General features: G+C 49.0%; 1 pseudogene; it reads right to left on the bottom strand.

Moving 5' to 3' along the window:
- Positions 1 to 4,218: 4,218 nt before the first annotated feature.
- LOC136635847 (uncharacterized) lies at positions 4,219 to 5,396 on the bottom strand (annotated as a pseudogene).
- Between the last annotated feature and the right edge of the window lie 1,539 nt (positions 5,397 to 6,935).

The following is a 6,935-nucleotide window of genomic DNA, read 5'->3' on the forward strand; positions in this document are numbered from 1 at the left end:
GGGATCAAAGGTGTACACCTGTGGGCCGGGCAGAAATGGGTTAAGTGTGTATTCAGCAAAGGCTGTCAGTGGCTATTTTGGCAGCACTTATCCTTGGTGTCCACAAGAGGGAGGCACATATATGTTGCCATTTTAAAGAAAAATCTATGTAGGAAAGAGTTTGTGTCTATGGGACCTGCTGTTATTTAATATTGATCTAGAAGCCTACTCCCTCCTCCCAGTTGTGGCCACCACAGGCATCTAGATGTAGGTCTGCTTTGACTGTTCCTTGCTATGGATGCCTTGGGTCCTTTCGGGGAGAAAGGCTGGATATAAATAAATAAATAGATAAATGAATGAATGAATACACACAGGGATGGGTGACTCGACTCCTAAGACTTGGCCTTGAGTCACCAAAAACACATTTGACTGCAAACGCTAGACAAGTGTGTTTTGAAACCAAAAGTGACTCAGAACTCGGGGGGGGGGGTTTGCTTGGGAACAAGTGGAGACTTGGGGGGTAGGTGGGTCTGTCTCTCGGGTTCGTCAGCTTCCTGCTGACTGCCTTCCCTTGAAGAACAGCAGAGCTTCTGTTTAGAGATGGGATGGGGACATCAGGGGAGTGTTAATATTTAATTAACTTAATACATTCTTGCAATTAATAATCATAATAGAGGCACCAAGGATTCAATGCATACCCAGTTTTAATGAAAAGGAAAGGTCAGAAGTGGACAATCAGTCTTTAGCCCCCCAAACAATAGACATAGGCAAGAGAGGTGTGGATGGGAACTCCTTATCTACTCAGTGGAATCAGTTTTTTCCACCTGGAGAAGTCATCAGACAGGATTCCCCCCCCCCCAAAGGAAAACAGCCATATATATATGGCTTTCCACCTTCTCTTTCTTCTGGTTCCCCTCTCCTTCACCCCCCCTTCCTCAGACCTCCCCATCAAGGTTACCCTGCCAGGCCTTGGGTGAGTGTCAGGGTCTGCCTCTGCCTGCCTGCCTGCCTGCCTGCCTGCCTGCCTGCCTGCCTGCCTGCCTCTCTCTCTCTCTCTCTCTCTCTCTCTCTCTCTCTCTCTCTCTCTCTCTCTCTCTCTCTCTCTCTCTCTCTCTCTAGATAGATAGATAGATAGATAGATAGATAGATAGATAGATAGATAGATAGATAGATAGATAGATAGATAGATAGATAGATAGATAGATAGATAGATAGATAGATAGATAGATAGATAGATAGATAGATAGATAGATAGATAGATAGATAGATAGATAGATAGATAGATAGATAGATAGATAGATAGATAGATAGATAGATAGATAGATAGATAGATAGATAGATAGATAGATAGATAGATAGATAGATAGATAGATAGATAGATAGATATCTCCCAACACTCATCCAAGGCTTGGCAGGGTAACCTTAACGGGGAGGTCTGAGGAAGGGGAGGTTAAGGAGAGGGGAACCAGAAGAAAGAAAAGGTGGAGAAAAGCAGAGGGAATAGGTCTGTTCCCCCTTCTTCTGCTCAAGCTCACATTCACCTGGTGCAAGGAAGGGAAAAAATAACCTGGGGTATCCTTTGCCAGACATTGGGGGTTCTGCACAAAGTAATGGTATGTTCCTTACATGCTTTGGAAGGAAGGAATAGGGATCTGTGTGTATAAATGTGGGGCTAGAGGCAGAGTTCTTGAAAAGACTGGAAGGTCCAGGAGTCTCCCTGAGCTAGGAAGGGGCGGCCCTGCCATTGGCCTCCAGAAAGCCTTCATTTGCCCAGGGGAGGACAGATCGAGCCAAGCACAGATCCACGGAGGTGATAATCCCCTGGTTCCAGGAAATCACCCTTTAACAAGGATCCTTCTCTCATCACCTCCATCCAAAGCCAACTCAATGGAGACACATGATGAACTTGGTGCAAAATGGCGGTGCCAACACCGAACCAACCTGGAGGCCACCCACACATCTCCAGCTTCCCTTGGCAGAGAATGAGGTGGGGTGATGGGCCGAATCACTTCTGAATGTATGTACCTGGGTTGTGAATGAACACAAGAACAGCCCCGCTAGACCTGCTTCTGAACATGAAAAGGTGCCCTTATCGACTTGATCAGTTTCTCCGCAAGTAGTCCTGACTTGACCCACATTCCTGCTTCCTCTGAACAAGGAAACTGGCCAATGCTGCTGCCCTCCCCTCCCTGGTGGAGGGCACATTTTTGCCCCTCCCAGTGTCACTCAAGGGAAGAAGACTGTCTCTGTCTCTGTCCCTGATTTGATGCTGGAGGGAGGAGGAGAGTTTCGCGCTCTTACTGCAGCCCACCCTCAGTCCAACTTGGGCACACCTCGTGTCCTCACCACTCCACCCCCACCGGATCTGACACGGAGGCTCTTGATTCTGTGGCTTGCCTGGAATGGCCACAGTATCCAGTGGCCCAATTGTGGGGCAAATTTCCTTACCCAGGGGAAGTGGACTCGGCCCTTTCCCCTGAGGAGCCACCGGGGACTGCCTTGTTGCGCACAGGATGCCGTGGCAACCATTTTGGCACCTGGCTCGCGGGGGGGGGGGGACGACTACAAGGGTGTGTGAATGTGTGCACTCTGTACATGTTACCCCAACAGTCTTTACAACAGTCCTGGAAGGCAGGCCACTGTTCTGATCCCCACACTGCAGGTGGGGAGAGGCTGTGAAAGAGTGGCTCACTCAATCTCTCAGCCTGTGCACAGCGCCAAGACTTGCCAGAGACTCCTGGTGCTTGAGTGGTATGCCAACTGCCATTCCTCTTACCTGGTGGCTTGCCAACTTCCACCACAGCTGGTCATCCTCCCGCAGCCTGGATTCAAAGGGGGGAACACAATGGAAGACTAAGGGGGCGGAATGGTGGGGTGCAGTGTCTTTTCCACACTTTCTCTTCTGTCCCTTTTCAAATGGAGGGAGGGAGAAGTGATGGAAAGTGACAGATTGGGTGGGGGGGTGGGTAGGGAGAACGTGAGAGTGGGTGTTTCAAGGGGGAGGGGTTGGGATGAGGAGCCCCCCTGAGGGTGGGTAAGGGGTGGAGGTGGGGAGCAGGTGGGAAGGGCAAGGATTGGGGGTTAAGGACCCCCCTCAGAGTGTGTGGGGTGTGGGTAGAGGGCAGGTGGGAGAGGCTAAGCTGGGTTTACGTGGGAAAGGGGCTGGGACTAAGAGTCTCCCTCAGAGTGTGTGGGAGTTGAGAAGGGCAGATGAGGCAGGAGGTATACAGGGAGAATAGGCCTTCATTTTAGTGCAAAAGACCAGGTCCCTGCCCTGAGGAGCTTACAATCAAGAGACACTGACGCCAAGGAGACAGCAAAACAAAGGGAGGGGAAGATGAGGCAAGGGGTAAACAGAGACAGTCAGCCTTCATTTTAGTTCAAAACAATAGGTCCTTGCCCCATGGGGCTTACAATCTAGGAGTAGGTGGTTCTCAAACCTATTAGCTCCAGGACCCACTTTTTCAGAATAACAATCTGTTGGGACCCACCAGAAGTGATATAATTAACCTGGAAGTGATGTTATGGGCAGGAGGTCTGGTCTAGAGGGTAGAGCCTCCATTTGCCTGAAGATTAACATCCACAAGGTCGGCAGTTCGAGGCCACCGGCACCATGAATGGCAAGACCTTGAAGCAGCTGGCAAGCTGCAGCTGAGCTGTTCCATCTGCTCGGAGCGTGGGAGGATGGAGGCCAGAATGTTAACCAGATCGGAGCGTAACATCTTGAATGTGGTGGTTCTTGAAAGAGAGAACCTTCTTTCAATTTGTAAAAATCCCTGCGTGGATTTAATAAGCCTGCCTGTGTAAACCGCCTTGAATAAAGTCTTGAATAAAGACCAAGAAAGGCGGTATATAAATACTGTATATTATTATATTATTATTATTATGGCTGGGAGTGACATCATGAAGTAGGAAAATTTTTAACGCCCTTCCGTACAACCAAATCGTGAATTAATTGTTTGCAATAAGTATAAGCTTAAAAATTTATTTAAAAGAAAGAAGGATAACCCTCCCAATCAGCTGCTGATCTGTTTAAAAAAATTCCCCAAAGGCTGCAATCCTTTCCACACTTACCCAGGAGTAAGGTCCATTGACTATCATTGTCAAAAGCATCTACATGGTACATACATACATACATTGATGGCCCATCCTCACTGGCAATCTTTCCAATGTGGCCCACACTCGCTCCATGTTTTTTGGTCTAGTGCGACTGTTGTCCAGTGCAGCAGTCCCTGTTGTTTAAATGACCGGAAAAGGTATCTGAGCAGCGAGTAGCCGGTCGGCCGGGGGTTCTTTTGACGTGATACGGGATCCCGTGTGTGATTCTGGTGCTCCATCGGTCGTCTGTTCGGCGGATGACGCGTCCTGCCCATCTGTGCTTTGCAGAAGCCGTGTACTTGAGCGGGTTGCGGATCTTGGATTCTTGCCGGAGGTCCTGACTTCTGAGACCATGTTGCCATTGTTTTCGGCGGTTCGTCCCGAGGAGGCATCCTTCAAGTAACGTAAAGGTACTTTACTTGGCATCTTTTCGTGCCAAGGAGGCATGGCAGTAACAATGGTCTTGTTATCAGCCCATGTTTCTGTGGCATAGCAAAAAGCCGGAAGTACTATGGAGTCAAACAGCTGCGGATCCTGGATCTGACTGTTGACTTCTCGGGTTGATCCCATGGCAGCCCACGCAGTTTTCCTTCGTCTCCCGATCTCCATCGTTAGGTCGTTGGCAATCTTTCCAATGTGGCCCACACTCGCTCCATGTTTTTTGGTCTAGTGCAACTGTTGTCCAGTACTATGGAGTCAAACAGCTGTGGATCCTGGATCTGACTGTTGACTTCTCAGATTGATCCCATGGCAGCCCACGCCGCTTTCCTTCGTCTCCCGATCTCCATCGTTAGGTCGTTGGCCATGTTCACTTGCCCCAAGTAGACGTAGCTGTGAACTTTATCCAGGGTGGCGCCACAGAGCTGCAAGTTACCGTTGTCGTGCCATTGGTTGGTCATCGTCTGAGTTTTCTTCATATTCATCTCCAAGCCGATGGCTTTGCCTACTTTATTCAGCTTGTTCAGCATCTCGTTCATCCTCGTTGCATTGTTGCCGAGAAGCAAGATGTGGTCTGCAAATTACAGGTTTGAGAGCTTCTTTCCATTGATCAACAGACCCTTATGGTACCAATCAAGTTGGCATACTGAAGGGCTGAGGTGAAGAGCTTCGGGGAGATGGTGTCACCCCGTCGGACTCCTTTTTCAATGGGGATGCGCAGCTTGCGATCAAACAATTGGAACGGTTGTTGATGTCCCGGTGTTGCAATGTTCTAGGATGTTGATGTATGACGGATCCACTTTGAAATTCGTCATACAGGAGAGTTGAGAGTTGAGGATGGCGTTGACTTCTACTGAGTCGAAAGCCTTTTTGTAGTCCATGGTACCATGTAGTACATGGTAGCCTGTTAAAAGCTCCCTTGTTTATCCTGCTTCCACCTCACCCTCCCTTTCCTCTGTTGCCTCCCTCGTGTCAGTATCTAGATTAGGGGTCTCCAAACCCCGGCCCGGGGGCCAGATGCGGCCCGCAGCAAGCCTCTTTTCGGCCCGGCCAACCATTGAAGTGTCAGTGTGGCTATGGGCAGACCATTCTCCATCCTCTCTGATAGTCCATGGGGAGCTCTTGGGAGACGGGCCAACAGAGAAGCCAGAGACCAGACTCTCCACAGCCACAAGTGGTCCAAGGCACTTCCAATTTTTGCCTCAGTGGTCTGTGGGCTTCTAAAGGTTGGGAACCACTGATCTAGATTGTAAGCTCTGATCTAGAGCTGTAAGCTCCTTGGGGCAGGGAACTCTGTTTTCACTGTGTGTAAATAGCAGCGCACTGTGATGGCACCATATACTGTGCACTGCTCTTTGAAATGATAACCTTTGCCAAATGCAGTTATACACCATGGTAGCATCAAGTCTAATATAAAATACACATTGAAATGAATGGGGATGCACCTGAAATTGGTTCACGACCCACCTAGGGGGTTCCGAGAAACACTGATCTAGATATCGACACAACAGGGGAAAGAGTGGGGGGAAACAGAGTCGGGGTAAAGAAGAGTTATTTCCCCAGAGAAAATATTGCAGGGTTTTTTCAGACTGATGAGTTTGTTTTTTTCAAATCAAGTCTTAAATATTGCTATCCCCGGCTGCAAAAGTCCTGCTGCCCCACCCTATCACCACCTCCCATTTCTGTCCTTCACATCAGAGATGTGATCATCAGAGTCCCAAGGCCTCCAAAACCCTTAAAGAGTTTGATGTCCCGGTCCCGATCCTGTCCAACTTTCCACCGCTGATGCAGCCATGCCAACAGGGCATAGGCTGCATCCTGCAGTGGGGTGCGTGGGGAGGGGGGGTCACAGAGACCTTCTCAACCTAAGGGAACTTTTGCTCGTTACTCACAAAATGAAGAGACATTTGCTAAATGAACCCTGAGCATCACACCAAATAGGCACTCCATTTCCTTGCCATCATTAGGTGATTCTGGTCTTTCTCTTACAGACCACTATTAGCCAAGGTGTAGCTCCTTTCTGGTGGCAGAGAGTTCCACAGGAGGCACACAGTGATAGTTAAAAGTTTATTCCCCTTAACGGTAAGATTTCCTGTGTATTGGAGCGACGCTGCCATAGCCCGCTCTGTTCTGTCTGTTAAGGTTTTTGCTCGACTTGTAGAGTCTCCCCCCATGATCTAGTACTCGTAGACTCTATTTGAAGATTTTTGGGGGGATTATGGCTGGGTCCGGCTGCTTCCATGTCCATGGTACTCTTTAGGGATTCGCGTCGGCCACCGAAGAGCGAAACTCGTCTCCAGATCACATGAATCCTGGTTTCAGTCGGTTCTCTGAGGTGCATCGAATCCGGAGTTTTCTGCCGAGAAGGGACCTGTTTCTTCCTTCTCAGTCTCGATTTTGATTTACTCTTTCCTGCAAAG

This window comes from Tiliqua scincoides, unplaced genomic scaffold (assembly GCF_035046505.1).
Source record: "Tiliqua scincoides isolate rTilSci1 unplaced genomic scaffold, rTilSci1.hap2 HAP2_SCAFFOLD_111, whole genome shotgun sequence".
NCBI lineage: Eukaryota > Metazoa > Chordata > Lepidosauria > Squamata > Scincidae > Tiliqua > Tiliqua scincoides.